General features: G+C 36.8%; 1 protein-coding gene across 7 annotated transcripts in view; it reads right to left on the reverse strand.

Annotated features, from left to right (window-relative positions):
• Positions 1-5512, reverse strand: part of MRTFB (myocardin related transcription factor B) — a 241725-nt gene extending 236213 nt beyond the window's left edge. For 3 of the 7 annotated variants that reach the window (XM_074280577.1, XM_074280579.1, XM_074280573.1), the window contains exon 1: positions 5454-5512. The gene's annotated coding sequence lies outside the window, so the exon portion shown is untranslated. Of the gene's footprint in view, positions 1-5077; positions 5124-5453 lie in introns of those variants that run through there. The other 4 variants (XM_074280575.1, XM_074280574.1, XM_074280578.1 and 1 more) reach the window with 4 other exon arrangements.
• Positions 5513-18632: the final 13120 nt, after the last annotated feature.

The following is an 18632-nucleotide window of genomic DNA, read 5'->3' on the forward strand; positions in this document are numbered from 1 at the left end:
TTCTATAGAGAAAGATCACATATATAATTTTTTGAGTATATAACTAGCACCAAGGCATAGTGGAGAGAAAATTGGTCTTGAAGCCAGAAAGCTGATTTCAAGTCTAATCTATACTCTAGGACCTTAGACAAGCCACTTAACTTCTCATTACTCTAGGACTGTAAATTGCCAAGAACTTGCTTTAGGAGACAAGTTTCTTTATGGGGAGTTGCTTAGATTAATGAAATCTGTCAAGGGGCAATCACCACATCACAAAACTTATGTGAAAACCAAGTTTAACTGCAAAAAATTTGAACATGTATATGGAACCTAAAGAGTCCTTTCATATTTATGACAGTACAACAAAAAGAGGAGAAAACAAGAAGAGGTGTGACAGGAGAAGAAACGTGTGACAGGAGAAGAAACAGGTACAGTAAAGGCAAAGAAAAGGACAAAATCACTCCCAACTGGAAGGAACAAGGAAATAGCAAGTCTCATTCTTTTATCAGGGAACTGCAAGACCATGAAAATAGAGTGCATATTTGCGAAGGACAGAAGCACAGTCTGGCTGTTGACTGACTTGTCTAAGGACATAGAGGGGATCTAGTTTGGGGTACAAACATCAAACATATCAATGGGGGGCAGGAAGAGGCAGATTGGAGAGGAAGCTTTATCCTTGACACATTCAAAGACTCCTGCATACTTTCCTGGATTTAGTGTTTCTGAAAACATGACAATTCAAAAAGACAAATTCAGAGGGCTTCTTAACAGTCTTTAACAAACCTTAGGCCTTAGAATAGCTATTAGACTAGTCTTGAAAAGCAATTTTAAACACGTCAGGGACTTTTCTGAAGCAAGTATGCATCATAGAAGCTAAGTAAGCTGCTTTATCTGTGCAGCATCTGGTACAAAGTAGATACTTAATAAATACTTAATAATTCCTCTGAATGAAGAAATCCTAACAACGGTGTATTGGTATTCTTTTAGACTGCCAAGCTAGTCTAAAATTTCTCTCTTGTTATAATTTCTATCTCTTCCTATACTTCTAAGAAAACTATGTGACAAGTTCTGTTATCTGAACTTCACATAAAAACAGTGACTTCTCAAATTCCAGTGATTCCTTATTATGTCTAGTCCCAAATACAAATTCCTCTGCATTAATTGCCCTTAACAATCCATCTCCAACCATCCTTCCAATCTCATAGTATTATATTCCCCTTTACATAATTGTATGGTCTTACTGCTTTTCATCCAAGAGATTCCATTTTTTAGCCTTTATACTGGTTATTCTTGAAGACTAGATCACAATCCCATCTCACTTCTTCAGTTTTCTTAAAAACTCAGCTCAGATAATATCTTTAATGTGAACTTTTTTCCCCCAAATCCCCCACTTATTAGCATCTCCCCTTGCCCCAAAATCAGTGTATATATTTTGTACATATCTGTCTTTGTATTTAATAATCATACATACATTTGCCTTCATGTCTCCAGTAAAGTACCAAGTACAGGTAGGTGCTTAGTAAATGCTTGGCGATTGATTCATTTTGTGGATGTAAAGGAATAGAATGCTATCTAGAAAAAAACCATGCAGGCTAACTAAAGATTCCAAAATTCAGCTAAAATGAATGACAGATTATGAAAAGGCAAAAGCTGGTAATATGATTAAGAAAATTTTCCTTTTGAATTTCTACATTAGCCTTTATGTCAAGAATTGTATTTGGTATTTTAACTGATCTCCTCCTTAGAATCTCATTCATAGTACCTCATATCTAGTCCTAGTTTTGACTCTGCCACTAATCTTAACTTTAATCTCTATCACCTATATGAAATGGAACTTCGACTAGATGATCTTCAAGGTCCCTATCAGTTCCTAAATTCTATAATTTCATTTGTACTTTCTTTCCCTTTACAAATATGTATCTTTTATTGTTCGTGAATTTGGTTTTTTTTTGGTAGGGAGAGGAGGGGCCAAAAAATATATAGTTTAGCAAAGAGAGCCTATTAAAAGAAGTAACATTAAGTAAAGGAATATCAAGTAATTTGAATTTAGGGTACATATAAACTTCATTAAAATCATTTATAAGCAATACTTGAATAAAAATGACACCAGAAGCTGAAGCACCTCAACAGGCTAGATGATTGCAAAAAAGACCACAAAACCTCCTGTGGATTATGTGCTTCAGACAGATTAAAAACAAAACACCTAGTTCTTATTGCACTGGAAAGAGCATTCAGAAGAACTAGGTTAATTTTTAGCTTGATCATTTATTCTTTCTCAGCCTTTGGGCAAAACACCAAATTTTTCTAGGCCTAAATTTCCTCATCTGCAAATGAAGTTCAAGGAGCTGATCTTTAAGGTCCCTTCCAGCTCTAAAACAATGAACTATGATTTTCATTTAAAAAGTTAAAAAAAAAAAAAAAAAAACTAGTTGTTAATTGCCTAATGCAACTTTTGAAAGCTGTCCATAAATGATAAGGATCCAATCCTCTAAGAATATGTAAATTAAGGGGCAGCTAGGTGGTGCAGTGGATAGAGCACCAGCCCTGAATTCAGGAGGACCCGAGTTCAAATGTGATCTCAGATACTTAACACTTCCTAGCTGTGTGACCTTGGGCAAGTCACTTAACCCCAGCCTCAGGAAAAAAAAAAAAAAAGAAAATGTACATTGGTTGATGTCCTACAAGTCTCTGGATTTTTGAAAATGAAAAAAATATATAACCACTTATCTACATGATTTATTAATTTTACCTCAAAACACATTAGCCACACATTTTTTCCAAGAAGTTATTAAGTATTTTATTTTCTTCTGAACATTTTCCAAAATGATTCATACATCTACAAATATTGAAAACAATATTTTATAGATATAAGGGAGGAAAACCACTACAGGAAATTTTCAGGTGCCATGGATTGTAAATATTATACATCTGCCCAAAGCAAATGTGTTTTGAGTAGTTTCTCTTCTATATACCTGAATATACTCACTCAAATTTTTTAAGACTACATAGAATGATCACTATGAAAGGTAGCCACAAATTTCCCATCTGGTTGGGGCCTGTCCTATTCCTATCCATAGCATACAATGTTCATATCCATAGTATACAATTATGTTCACAAAATTATCATTTGATTAATGTTGAAACTGGCATTAAGTAGAAGTAATATGATATCCTCCTGCCCTCCCTTCCTGTAACTGAATGGTACTGGCTAGCTACAAGTAATGGAAATATATTGCTCTCAACTTCAATTACTTTCCAACTCAAAAGTATTCAATTTAACTATATACTGTTTAAAATAGCTTTAAAATTAAAAATCTTAAAATTAAAATATTATTTGCAACAATATAGATACAAAAAATATCAAGGCAATGAACAATGAACAAATATCTACAAGCAAGTAGCAACTTTTTCTCAGTTTCAAAAAAGGAAACTTAAATTAAGGTTTAAATATTTAAATTGTATAAATACCACCATCATCAGATGAATTTATTTAATCCTGTCTTTTTTTTTTTTAATTTTCCTTTCTCAGAAAAAGCAGGAAAGGTATAAAAAAATTTAATTTATTATATTCATTAAGATAATTTTTAAATTAAGCAAATGAATAAATTTGGAATTTAACAAGACAATTAAAATTTTGTGTTCTGGTTCTTTCTTTGCTCTATCTCCAATCACAATGGATTTTCCAATAAGCCAAATGCCACATGAGATAACTTTGCAGTCTATGTAGACACCATTTTGCCAATGTAGGAAGATGGGTCTTTTCCAAGTCTGCCCCAAGGAGACAACAGAAAAGGAGTCTATAAGCAATTTTTGAATATTTGTGAGACTTATCATTTTTGAGCTGGCATTCTTAAGAGTGTGTTTTTTTTTTTTTTTTAAACCAATTCTCTTATTAATTCCTAACAAAAAAGGAAACACAAAATTGGGAGATTATTCAAAAGATCTGAAATAAGTTGGGAATTTTTCCATTTCATTTGCTAGGATCTTCTGTAGAATTCCACTTTATTATCCCCTTCCTCCACATTATTCCAGTTGTTGAAATCGACAACAGTCCCCAGCAAGTAGCAACCCCTCCAGTACGTATGTACCCCATCTTCATCGAGAAAAAGGAAAGGGATGCCAACGTTGGCAGAGTTTTGGGTGGATTTCAAAAAATCCCAGATCAGATAAATAAGTTGTTTGACCCTGGCTGCTAGATGAGCAAAAAACCCGGGAATAATCCTGTGCAATTCCGGCCTGCCCAGTCAATTCTCAGCAGTGCAGTCCATGAAATGACCGAGAAAGTTAATAATAATGCATAAAGTTAATAATAATGACAAAAATAGTGGCTGATCCAGGATGGCCTTGGAGCCGAGAAGACCTAGGTTTAACTTCCACTTCAAATGCATGCTATGTTACTTGGGCAACTTCCTACGAGTACCTACATGGTACACCAGGACTGTGGATTTATAAGCACACATTTGCAAATCACATATGACATATAAATGACACACACGTTGCAGAGAAGGGGCCGACCTGCGCTGGCAGAGGAAGTTTCCTCACTAAGGAGTTCCCTGGGCGAGGGAAATCACACATCCAATTCCCAATCTCCGACAGTATTATGGCCGTATTGGGTCATTTAGCAGAAAAGTTTGTGACTCCCATGGAACGACGATGGAATGACTGGGGAGGGGGCGTCCGTCTCGGGAAGCCCCCCCAAATTCACACGCAGAAGGGGTACCCGCAGCATCGGGGCAGGGAGGGGGGAGGGGCGAGCGAAGGGACCCGCCGGGGAGGCCCAGTCCCCTGGCAGCGGGCTGCAGGAAAGAAAAGGGGATGCTGGGGGTCAGCACGCCCACCTCAGGGTTCCACAGACCCGTCAAGGGCTTCGGGGGCGCAGAGGGAAATAGGAAAGGAGGGAGGGGACTAGAGTGGGGGCAGAGGGCGGCACCGCCACGAGGAAAACGGGGTAATTGTTCCCCTCCCCCACGCCGACGCCTTCACCCCCGCGCCGCCTAGGCCACGCGCAGTGAGAACCCACTAGCACCTCCACTACCGAATTGCTCGCCCCCTCCCCAGGCTCTAGCCGCCGCCGCCGATGCCGCCGCCTCCAACTCACCTCCCCGGCCACCCCCGGCCGACGCCGTCGCCGCCGCCGCGGGATCTCGCGAGACCTCTCCCCCTCCTCCCTCCGCTACCTCCCGGGTCTCCCATCGCCCCCCCACACACACCCTTCCAGTCCCCGCGGCCCAGCCGAGGCGTTCGGGGCGTGGTGGACGGAGCCCGAGGTCTCGCGCGGCGCTAAGCCCCCACAGCGCAAGGGTCTCGGGGACCCCGGACAAAAACCCCCACCAAAAACACACAATTTCCCTTTCCAATGACCATTCCTTTCTTCCCCTGTCCCCCGGCTTTTAACCACTCTGCTTCTCCATATCCTCCTTGTTTGCATCCCAATGACCACAGGTCATCATATTCCTTCCCTCCCCCAAACTCACCCGAGAAAGTGCGAGCGCAGGTGCACGCGGTGCAGGGTTTGCCCGCCCCCTTTCACCATTTGTCCCGCCTCCTAGGGGGCGGAGTCACCTGGGTGGGGGCGGTAGGTGCGTGGGTGTAGTAGTAGGGGATTACAAGATTCCAAAATGGTATGAGAGGTGGGGACTTTGATACCTGTATCCCCGTGGCCGAGACCTGTGGCCCTTTACAGAGGCGCTTAACCTGGCATCCACGCACCAGAGCGTGGATGGGGGAAATAAATGTACTTATTTTCACTAAACTCTAACTGAAATTTAGTATTTCTTTCAGTTATTTAAAAACTTAACTCTGAAAGCTTCACTTTATTTTTTTTAGGTCTATTTATTTATTTATTTGTTTGTTTGTTTTAATTAATTTTATAATTATAATTGAAAGCTTCACTTTCAGATAGTCAAAAAGGACTCATAATATAAAAATATGGATTTCTCCTTCCCTACTGACTTTTTGGATTAGTATAATACTAAAAGAAATTTTCTCAGTCTTTCACCATCAAAAAAGGAAGAAATGTACAAATAAAATTCTATGCACAGTACTTTACAATATGCTAGATATTCCCTAGAAGATAATAGATGAAGCCTTTGCCTTTTCTCAGTTTAGAGTTGCCCTCCCACTAACAAGTTGCCAGATAAATATTCTTTTAGTTTTGTGATGTTTTAATATACTTTTAATAAATATTACCAAAATGTCCATTGTAGATTTAGAATTTAATTCAAGGAACACTAAATACTGTGGGTTAGATGCTGGCAGAGATAAATTTTATATGGCATTTTTATTTCATGAAGTTTATAGTTTAATCAAAGGATATGATCAGTACAAATTACAATGCAAAATATGCATTAGACAGAGCAAAATAAAGGAGTTTGGGAGGTTAAAGGTACCAAAATCCCTCACAAAACCCCATTAACTGAGGGTGAAACGGGTTGTGGTCCCTTTAAGAAACTAGTCCTTTCACATTGATTTTTGATTCCTTTCTGATTCCCAGACCCTCCTGGCTGTCACATTATCAATCTAGGAAGCTAGGGTCTTTGATTCACAAATCCTGGTCAAAAGCATCCCTTTGAATTCCAATAGGAGATCTCAGCTTGTCCCAGCCCCCATGGGATCTGAGCCAACTTGGGCAGTCCCAGCCCCCATTCTGATATCTGCTAGGGTTTCCCAACCCCCACCTGTTAGTATTACCAGGTGAGAACTCAGGTTGTCTGGACAGTGACAAGGTGAGAATTCAGGTTGTCTGGACAATTACAAGGTGAGAACTCAGGTTGACTTGACAGTTCTCAGGCTCAGACCTTTGGTTTGGGCCTTTAAAGGGAGTTTACACCTTAGGAATTCTAAGAGGAGCAAGCTCATTGGTTGGAGTACTTCTTCCCAGAAGCCCTTGCATTATCCCACGCCCATTCTCTGGGAGGATAAAAGAGGACAGCACTCCAGAGATAGAAGTCTCTGCACTACATCAGGCTTGACTGGGCTCTCTGCAGGAAGGGAAGTCACTTCTCTGGACAAGAGTTAATGGCAACTGCCTGGAGACAACGGTTCTCTACAGGAAGAAGAATCTGTCTGAGAGATTTGAGTTGACACAGAAGATCTCCTTCCAGAGAGCGATCTGCAGCTTCTGGAGACAACAGCACGTTACACCCACCAAGCAAATTTTAGCCCTAGTTGAAACCCAGCCAGGCGCCAATCTGGGACTTCACCCATGGGCCCCTTTAGCTAAATCTCTCATTATAAAAAGAGCCAAACTAAAATCCTCTCTTTGCAGAGGTTCAAACTCTAATATCAGAGGTGCTAGTCCTCCTTAAATATCCCATATATCTCATATACATATACATATATATATATTCATGTGTGACTAAATATGTTCATGTATACATACGCGTACACAATTAGCTGAAAATATAGAAACAACCAAAATTTATAAGGACCCATAAAAAATTAGACAGGAAATGACATACTTTTTTGAAACTCCAATTAAAGAAGAATTCATAAGCAATTTTCATTATATAAAATTTTAAAGATTTTACTCAAATGAAATTAATGCTTATTGCAGCTAGATTTCATTAAAAACAGAAATTGTCCTGATGTCAAATATTTCATATTAAAGCCTGATATCCAAAATATATAGGGAAAGAACACTGTAGTCTTACATAAGACAGAACCATTCCCCCATAAAGAAGTCAAAAGATGAACAAAAAGTTTTCAACCTAAAAAAGCTATCAACAAGTCTAAGATAAAATATTCCAAATCATTAATAATAGAAATTCAAGTTGAAAAAGCGCTAGGGTTTTAAACCTCACATTTCTCAAACAGATAAAAATGATAAAAGACAAATTGTTTGTATTAGAGGAGCATAATAATACACTATTGATGGTACTGTGAACTATTTTGTACAGCAGTTCTTAAAACTCTCTCCTATGTTTGGTCCAACAGAGGATATCTTAAAATTTTTCTGTTCTTTAAAGTTAGATTTATAATTTCTGTTTAATTAGTTTGAATACTGATTAGATAAAGTTTAGTTGCTCATGATTTTCATGCTTCATTATTTATGAACAAGGACTCCAAATGGGTAATAGTGATTGGCACCATATTAAAAAAGGAATAGCAAGCACACAGTCTCTTCAACAAGATTTTGTCTCCATTGGAGGAGCTGGAGGTAGATGGTGGTTCAGAGCTTTGACATAAGAACATTGGTTTTTTTCAACATTCACTTTTATGAGATTTGAGTTCCATTTTTTTCTCTCTCTCCCTCTCTTTTCCCTTCCCCAAGATAGCATGTATGATATAAATTATAGATATGCAATTATTTTAAACATTTTCGTATTAGTTATGTTATTAAAAAAAAAATCAGAAAAGGGAAAAACAATGAGAAAGAAAACCCCAAAAAAGTGAAAATAGTATTCCTCTCCATTCTGACTCCATACTTTTTTTTTTTTTTTTTAATATGTATTGATCAGAGAAATGCTAATTAAGACAACTCTGAGATACCACTACAGACCTCTCAGATTGGCTAAGATGACAAGAAAATGACAAATGTTGGAGGGGATGTGGGAAAACTGGAACACTGATACATTGTTGGTGGAACTGAACAGATCCAATCATTCTGGAGAGCAATCTGGAACTATGCGCAAAAAGTTATCAAACTGTACATACCTTTTGACCCAGCAGTGTTTCTATTGAGCTCATACCCCAAAGAGATCTTAAAGGAGGGAAAGGGCTCACATGTGCAAAAATGTTTGTGGCAGCCCTTTTTGTAGTGGCAAGAAACTGGAAACTAAGTGGATGCCCATCAATTGAAAAATAGCTGAATAAATTATGGCATATGAATGTTATAGAATATTATTGTCCTGTAAGAAACAACCAGCAGGATGATTTCAGAGAGGCCTGGAGAGACTTACATGAACTGATGCTGAGTGAAATGAGCAGAACCAAAAGATCATTATACATGATAAAAACAAGAGTACACAATCAATTCTAATGGATGTGGCTCTCTTCAACAATGAGATGATTCAAACCAGTTCCAATTGTTCAGTGATGAAGAGAGCCTCTACACCGAGACAGGACTGTGGGAGCTGAGTGTGGACCACAATATAGCATTTTCACTCTTTCTGTTATTGTTTGCTTACATTTTGTTTTCTTTCTCAGTTTTTTTCTTCCTTCTTGATCTGATTTTTTCTTGTGCTGCAAGGTAATTATATAAATATGTATACATATATTGGATTGAACATATATTTTAACATTTAACATGTATTGGACTACCTGACATCTAGGGGAAGGAATAGGGGAAAGGAGGGGATAATTTGGAACAGAAGGCTTTGCAAGGATCAGAGCTGAAAAATTATCCATGCATATGTTTTGTTAATAAAAGCTTTAATTTAAAAAAATAAAATAAAATGGGAAAAAATGTGAGAAAAAAAAAGACTGTTGAGACTTATAGGGTAAGGACAAGAACTATAGGATAAGGAGAAGATTCCTTTTCCTTCTTTCTCTAATAATCTATCCAGTGAATTTTTCCACCTTTCACAAAAAAAAAAAAAAAAAAAAAAAAAAAAAAAAAAAGCCAGAGTTACCAGAGTATAAATGTGATGGAATATCATTGAGAAGAAAAACATGGCAAGATTTATATGATTTATTACAAAGTAAAGGAAGAAAAATCAAGAAAACAATATACATAGACTAATATAAATTAAAATAATTCTAAGATAACTAATTTCATTTTAAATTCAATGACTAATCTCAGGCTAGAAGAGAGAATATATAATGAAACAGTTTCTATCCTTTCAATAGTGAAAGGGGTACAATGGAATCAGAATATTAGAGGTAGGCAGATGACTCACAATAGAAAAAGCACTGGATCTAGACTTGGGAAGACATTTCACTATCATGTTCATTGTTAGATATTATTGTATTGGTTCATTTTGCTTAATTGTTATAAGGGAGATTTCAATGGGCTAGGAGTGGTTGAGAAATATCTGGTGTAAAAAACTAAAGCCTTTTTAATAAAACAAAAAAAGTAATAAAGTTTTTTTAATAAGTAAAATTTTTTTAAATGTCTATTGAATTCAGTTTTCTAGCAGATTATGTACCTCTTCTAATAGATAGCTATCAATTTGAGAGTCTTTGTTCATTTCTTTGAATTCCCTCAGGAAGCACTAGGCTCTTCCACAAAGTAGTGTGTTAATTGTAGACCTTTCTCAATGCTTTGAGTACCTTGGTAATGGTCTTTCCTTTCCAACTCTTACCTTCACTCTAGCAGACTTCAAAACACATATAGACTCTGCATCAAATATCCTTAAACACTTAGTGAACCAGTATGATTATACTGTCTTATTCTTGTGTCCCTTACTCCCTTATCATAACATTGATTGTGTCCTGACAAGCCTCAGCTTTGGATCACTACAGTTATCCACTGCTTTTCCTCCTGCATATGTGTTGTTGAACAAATATAGAAAAAGTAAAAAAAAAAAAAAAAAAAAAAAAAAAAATTAAAAATTAAAAAAGAAAAAGAAAAAGTCATTGTGTCAACTATAAGTTTATGTTACATAGTCTCAACAGGGCCCTCAAAGCTGCTAGGTTTTTAATTAAAACTCTTTGATAATTAACTCATTATTCTGCTCTTCACAGTAGCTCTTCCAAACCTTTTCATTTCTCTCTAAACTTCTGGTGGCTCGCCTTCCTCCCATTCTCTCAGCTAAGAACATTGCCTCATACTTCACTAAACAAAAATTAAGGCCGTTGATGTACCTCTCATCTTATAACATTCAGATGCCTTTAGCCACCTCAACCTTCTTTGTTTCATGGGAAGAACTTATCCAGACAAGCCCCTCTACCTGTATAAGAGATACCTTTTCATTCTCTTCTCTAGCCAACTCCTCAATTACCTCCATTTTTTCAGTTATCTTCAACCCCTCGTTATCTGTTGACTGCTTTCCTACTGCCTACAAACATGCCCATATCTTTCCCATCTTCAAAAAACCCTCACTTGATTCTTCCATGTCTGAAAACTATTAATCCATATCTCCCCTCTCCTAGCTAAATTCCTTTGCCAGACCAAATATGGTTGACTTAGCTCTTCTTAGCAATATAGTGGCCCAAGACAATTCTAAAAAACTCATGATGGAAAATTCTATCTCTATCCAGAGAAAGAACTGATGGAATCTGAATGCAGGTTTTTCTATTTTCACTTTTGAATATATGTACATATATGTGTGTGTATGTTTCTTTTTGTTCTGTTTCTTCTTTCACACATGACTAATATGGAAATATACTTTGCATGATTGCACATATATTACCATTTTAGAAAGGGGGAAGAGAAGGGAAAAAATTTAGACTCAAAATTTTATAAAAAACTAAATGTATCTCAATAGATGCAGAAAAAGCATTTGATAAAATCCAACATCCATTCCTACTAAAAACGCTTGAGAGTATAGGAATAAATGGACTATTCCTTAAAATAATAAGGAGCATATATTTAAAACCTTCAGTAAACATCATATGTAATGGTGATAAACTAGAACCTTTCCCTGTAAGATCAGGAGTGAAACAAGGTTGCCCACTATCACCATTACTATTCAATATAGTACTAGAAACTCTAGCCTCGGCAATAAGAGCCGAGAAAGAGATTCAAGGAATTAGAGTAGGAAATGAAGAAATCAAATTATCACTTTTCGCAGATGGCATGATGGTATACTTAGAGAACCCCAAAGACTCTGCTAAAAAGCTATTAGAAATAATTCAGAATTTTAGCAAAATCGCAGGATACAAAATAAATCCACATAAATCCTCAGGATTTTTATACATTACCAACACAATCCAACAGCAAGAGATACAAAGAGAAATTCCATTCAAAATAACAGTTGATAGTATAAAATATTTGGGAATATATCTACCAAAGGAGAGTCAGGAATTATATGAGCAAAATTACAAAACACTTGCCACAAAAATAAAGTCAGATTTAAATAATTGGAAAGACATTCAGTGTTCTTGGATAGGCCGAGCGAATATAATAAAGATGACAATACTCCCCAAACTAATCTATTTATTTAGTGCTATACCAATCAGACTCCCAAGAAACTATTTTAATGACCTAGAAAAAAATAACAACAAAATTCATATGGAAGAATAAAAGGTCGAGAATTGCAAGGGAACTAATGAAAAAAAAGTCAGAGGAAGGTAGTCTAAGTGTACCTGATTTAAAGCTATATTATAAAGCAACAGTCACCAAAACCATTTGGTATTGGCTAAGAAATAGACTAGTTGATCAGTGGCATAGGTTAGGTTCACAGGCAAGATAGTGAATAAAAATAGCAATCTAATCTTTGACAAACCCAAAGATCCCAAATTTTGGGATAAGAATTCATTATTCGGAAGAAACTGTTGGGAAAACTGGAAATTAGTATGGCAGAAACTAGGCATGGATCCACATTTAACACCACATACTAAGATTAGATCAAAATGGGTCCAAGATTTAGGCATAAAGAACGAACTCATAAATAAATTGGAGGAACATGGGATGGTTTACCTCTCAGACTTGTGGAGGAGGAAGGAGTTTGTGTCCAAGGGAGAACTAGAGACCATTATTGATCACAAAATAGAAAATTTTGATTACACCAAATTAAAAAGTTTCTGCACAAACAAAACTAATGTAAACAAGATTAGAAGGGAAGTAACAAATTGGGAAAAAATTTTTACAGTTAAAGGTTCTGATAAAGGCCTCATCTCCAAAATATACAGAGAATTGACTTTAATTTATAAGAAATCAAGCCATTCTCCAATTGATAAATGGTCAAAGGATATGAACAGACAATTTTCAGATGATGAAATTAAAACTATTTCCACTCATATGAAAGAGTGTTCCAAATCACTATTGATCAGAGAAATGCAAATTAAGACAACTCTGAGGTATCATTACACACCTGTCAGATTGGCTAAGATGACAGGAACAAATAACGATGAATGTTGGAGGGGCTGTGGGAAAACTGGGACACTGATGCATTGTTGGTGGAGTTGTGAAAGAATCCAACCATTCTGGAGAGCAATCTGGAATTATGCCCAAAAAGTTATCAAAATGTGCATACCCTTTGACCCAGCCATACTACTACTGGGCTTATACCCCAAGGAACTACTAAAGAAGGGAAAGGGACCTGTATGTGCCAAAATGTTTGTGGCAGCCCTTTTCATAGTGGCTAGAAGCTGGAAGATGAATGGATGTCCATCAATTGGAGAATGGTTGGGTAAACTATGGTATATGAATGTTATGGAATACTATTGTTCTATAAGAAATGACCAACAGGAGAAATAAAGAGAGGCTTGGAGAGACTTATATCAACTGATGCTGAGTGAAACAAGCAGAACCAGAAGATCATTATACACTTCAACAATGATACTGTATGAGGATGTATTCTGATGGAAGTGGATTTCTTCAACATAGAGAAGAGCTAATCCAATTCCAATTGATTAATGATGGACAGAACCAGCTACATCCAGAAAAGGAACAATGGGAAATGAGTGTAAATTGTTATTTTTACCTTCTGAATCCAATTCTTCCTGTGCAACAAAAAATTTGGTTCTACACACATATATTGTATCTAGAATATACTGTAATATATTTAACATATATAAGACTGCTTGCCATCTGGGGGAGGGGGTTGGGGGAGGAAGGGAAAAAATCTGAATAGAAGTAAGTGCAAGGGATAATGTTGTAAAAAATTACCCATGCATATGTACTGTCAAAAAAATGTTATAATTATAAAATAAAATAAAAATTAAAAAAAAAACTAAATGTAATGAACTAATTAAAAAAATAAATTTATATTAATATTTTGTTGGTGTTCTCTCCAAAGTTTCCAATGATCTCTTAATTGCCAAATCTAATGGACTTTTCTCAATCCTCATCTTTCTTCACTTCTCTACAGCTTTTAACACTGTCAATCACATTCTTCTCCTTAATGCTCTGTCCCTCTAGGTTTCTGGACATTCCTGTTTCTAGGTTGTCTTTTTATTATCAGACCACTCCTTCTCAACCTCCTTTGCTGTATCTTCATCCAACTCATAGTCATAGTTTTAAAGAGATGTATATGAGGTGTTCAGGAAGGACCAGCACCTCTGATGTGAGAGTGTGCCAAATCCTTTTCAGAGTTGCCATGTACCTTTAGCTATACCCCTAGAAAAACTATCTCAGCAGAGGAGCTAAACCAGGTTGAGGCTACCTGATAGACCTCAGACTCTTTGATGAGGTAAGGAGATGTCTATCTCAAACCTGTGAAGACTTGCCTTGGTGAAATGGGTCGATGAGAACAATTTGTTCCAAAGGCCATGAAGGCAGCTGAAGTAAACTCTATGGAGCACTTAGAGCTTGGTCAAACAAGGAAGATGCCAAAATCTGCATCCTGAGCCATTGCCACTAATCTTGACTTTTGTCTTGTCACTGGATTTTGATAACTTTTGGACAGTGAGATTGATGATTTTGTACAACTCTGCCTTCCTTAAATACAAATCATGTGCAAGTCAAGAAATTATCCCAATGTCATTGGCCCTTTTTTGTCATTTGTCCTTTTCAAAACAAATAGCAACCACAAACTGGGGGTATCCCACTAGGCTCTCTATGTTTTGGGTCCTCATCTCTATACTACTTCATTTGGTGATTTCATCTCTACTGGATTCAATTATTATTTCCATTATCTTCTTCTCATTATTGATCACCTATCCCACATCTTATCTGTTACTGATTTTGGTCTGTTGACTTTACTCTTGAAACAGCTCTTAAATAAATATTTCTTTTCTCCTCTGCTACTGCCATTACCCTGGTGCAGGCCCTAAATTTGGTGCCCCTGTATTCCTGCAATAATTTTCTGGTTAACTTCATATCTCTCAGAATGGCTAAGGTGACAGGAAAAGTTAATTATACATGTTAAAAGGAGATGGGAGAAAACTGGGACACTAATACATTGTTGGTGGAGTTGTTAACTTATCCAACCATTCTTCAGAGCAATTTGGAATTATACCCAAAAGGCCTGTGTATTAACCTTTTGATCCAGCAGCACCACTACTAGGTCTATATCCAAAAGAGATGATGAGGGAAAAGGACTCACATGTACAAAAATGTTTATAGCAACCTTTTTGTAGTGGCAAATTGAGTGAATATCAGTTGGGGAATGGCTGAATAAGTTATGATATATGAATGTAATGAAACATTATTGTTATATAAGAAATGACGAGCAGGTTGATTTCAAAAAAGTCTGGAAAGACTTCCATGAATCGATGCTGAGAGTAAAGTGAGCAGAGCCAAGAGCATATTGTATACAGTAACAAAAAAATTATATGATGATCTTAGAAAGGGCCGAAACTCTTAAAAGGTATGCTTGAATCAGCAAGGAAGCACTTAGGGCTAATTACCGATTGGATAATAACTATTAGCATATGCTTGGAATTTCTCTTCTCTCAGTTAATGCTAGCTCAATGCTTGGGGTTAAGAGAATTGTAGGTAAGGATTAGGGGGTGGAGTGAGAGAAGTGAGAGAACTTCACTTGGTCTCAGGATGAGGAGGAGAAAAATGTGGGGACTCTGGACTCTAGAATCAAGGAAGGATCCTTGGCAAAACTTCTGGCAGTTTTGTCCATCTCCTTCACTTCTCCCCCTAAAAACCAAGGACTTTTATTTATCCTGACTCTGGCTGATTCTGAAGCCTCCAGGGAGCTAGCCTGGAATTTACACGATCTATTGTGATAGACTTGGCCCTTTTCAACAATGAGATGATTCAAGGCAATTACAATAGATTTGTGATGGAAAGTGCCATACATATCCAGAGAGAGAACTGAATATGGATCAAAGAATGATATTTTTACCTTTTTTGTTGTTGTTGTTTATTTGCTTCTCCCCCCTTTCTTATGTTTTTTTTTTTCCTTTTTGATCAGAGTTTTTTTTTTTTTTTTGGTTCAACATGACAAATATAGAAATATGTTTAGAAGAATTCCATTATTTAACCTATCTTGAAGGGGGGAGAGGGAGAAAAAATTTGGAACACAAGGCTTTACAAAGATGAATGCTGAAAACTATCTTTGCATATATTTAGAAAAATAAAGTACTATTAAAAATAAAAATTTTAAAATAAGTTTGCTGGTTGGTCTTATGATTTTCTTAAAGCACAAGTCTGACTATGTCATTCTCTGTATTCTAGCTGATCCCTGTGACCTTCAGGATCAAATATAAAATCCAAGTTTCAAAGCCCTTCATAACACTGGTCTTCCCCTGCTCTCACTTCCATTTTATCAGTCCTTACACTTAGACTTCATCTCCCATCTACTCTTTAATCCAGTAAAACTGGCTTTTTTCTGGTCCTGGAACAAGATATTCCATCTCTTGATGGACATTTTTTGCCAGTTGTTGCCATATCTGTAATACTCTCCTTCCTCATCTCCACCTACTGGCTTCCCACCTAAATTCCCACATTTTAAAAGAAGTCTTAAATAGGAAATCTTTCCCTATTTCCTCCCCTCTGTTGGATTATTTCTTATTTATCTTGTATAATTTGTACGTAGTTGTTTTCTTGGTGTCTTTTCTATTAAGTTGTGAGTTCCTTAAGGAGAGGGACTCTTTTTTTGCCTTTCCTTTGTATTTTTTTTGCCCAGCACATAGCATTTGGCACATAGAAGGCATATAATAAATATTTATTCATTAATTGACTTATGAACACTATAGGTATAAATGTTGCATAACTCACTATCTACTGTATTCAACTGAAGAGAAGTGATCCACAGACCCTATAAATTTGTGGTCCATGGACAGAAAAAGAAAAAGTAAGGTTTTCTGAAGATCCCTCCCTCATTTCAAATTTTTTCTTCTGGATGAATTTTACACTTTTTTTTTCTACTCTAGGAAAACCCAAAGGTAGCCTCCATTGTTTGTCTTAGGAGTATCATAAGTTCAGTAGAACAAATTTTTGGCTTCTCTAATAATAACAACAATAATAAATTGACATGTTCTTTTTTTTTCCTTTGAGTTAAAAGATTTATGCATTCTTTTTTTAACTTGGAAGAATAAGCTTGATATGCCATAGATACATTTGAATTAATCTTGTTCTCCCTTATTGTAAAAACCTGAATTTGGTTACTTTGGTAAAATAATGGTACCATTCTTTTGGTGAAGCATTCCTTTTATTTTCATATCTTGAATTTCTGTGAATTCTGTTATGAAAAGAGAAAAAGAAACCAAAAATATGCTTCTGAAATGAACAGAGAACAACCACTACAAACACACACACACACACACAAACATGCATGTACATACTAAAGCCCCACCTGGCTTTAGTAAACAAAGGAAAATATGAAGCCAGCTTTGATGATTCAAAACTTCTGGCCATTCAACCCTGAACATGCAGAACCATTCCTGGCTCCTGGCAAGCTGCTAATCTCTTGTGGAAATTCACTGAGTATGATCAGGGAATAGGAATTGGAAAATGAAGGTGTTCTCTAGAAAACATGGGAAGGAAAGGGAACTGAGAGATTGGAAAGGGGGAGCAAATTAGAAAAGCAATAGAAACATTGCAGGAAGGAAAGCTTTGAAATCAGGCTTTCCTGAGGGCAAGCTGAGACCTCAAGTCAGGGAATAGTTTGAAAACAAGTTTATCCTTTATTTCCAGGACTTCCAGAGAGAAAGGGAAATAAAACAGCACTTCATTATAACAATTGTTAAGCAAGGCTAAGTTAATGGCTAGATTGCCCTAGTGACTGGATTACTATAGACCTAGCATTAGGAAGATCTGCATTCAAAACTCAAAACCCTTTCCTTTCTCTGAGCTTCTGGAAGCTCTCTAAGACTCTTAAGTTAAATATAGTTATAAGCAAAACACCCTGGTGCAAACTTTGCCTTTGATAGGGAGAAAATATTCCATGCTATATAGCTGTATGGGGACCATAATTTGGCCTAGAACATAACTTAATCTATCATGCTTCTTCCCACTATTATAAAAGAAAATATACTTAAGTTCCCTCCCCCCCCACCAATCATTCTGAATTTACAAGAGAATAAGATTTAATCTATAAAATAGTGGGTTATAGTGGAAAAGAGCCTGGGCAGGAAGTCAGGAAAGCTATATTCTAGTCCCAGGTCTGCCACAAACTTTCTGTGTGACATAGTTAATTAGCATCTTTAGCTTTGTAATGCCTGAGAAGCTTAGGCAAAACAGAGATTAGAGGTTTTTAACATTTTAATAGTGGAGAAGTTGGACTGGTAAGGTCATACTAGCCATAGCCATAGCCAGCTGGCTGGATTGGACTCTTGTTTTAAAGCATCTAGCAACTAGTAAGTAATTCCAGAGACTTTTATAGGGTTCCAGAGATTAGGGAAACAAAGGCAAGGGGGGAGAAACATCTAATAAGTCATAATTTCAGGAAAGAAATGATCAAGCAGGATCCAAGAAGTCTGGGCCAGGAAAGATGGAGGCTGCCATCTAGGTATTTGAGATAAGCCATCTGGAGTGTTATGACCCTTTAGAATGCTAAAGTGGTCAGAGCTCTGCAGCCCTAATTATCTCAATCCTAATGGATAGGAAAGGGGGGAGGGCACATAGCATACTCATTCAGGGAAACTGAAATATTAAAATTCAGGGAAACTGACACATTACATATTCAGCTTCTTTGATATACAAAATGAGG

This window comes from Sminthopsis crassicaudata, chromosome 1 (assembly GCF_048593235.1).
Source record: "Sminthopsis crassicaudata isolate SCR6 chromosome 1, ASM4859323v1, whole genome shotgun sequence".
In the NCBI taxonomy this organism is placed as follows: Eukaryota; Metazoa; Chordata; class Mammalia; order Dasyuromorphia; family Dasyuridae; genus Sminthopsis; species Sminthopsis crassicaudata.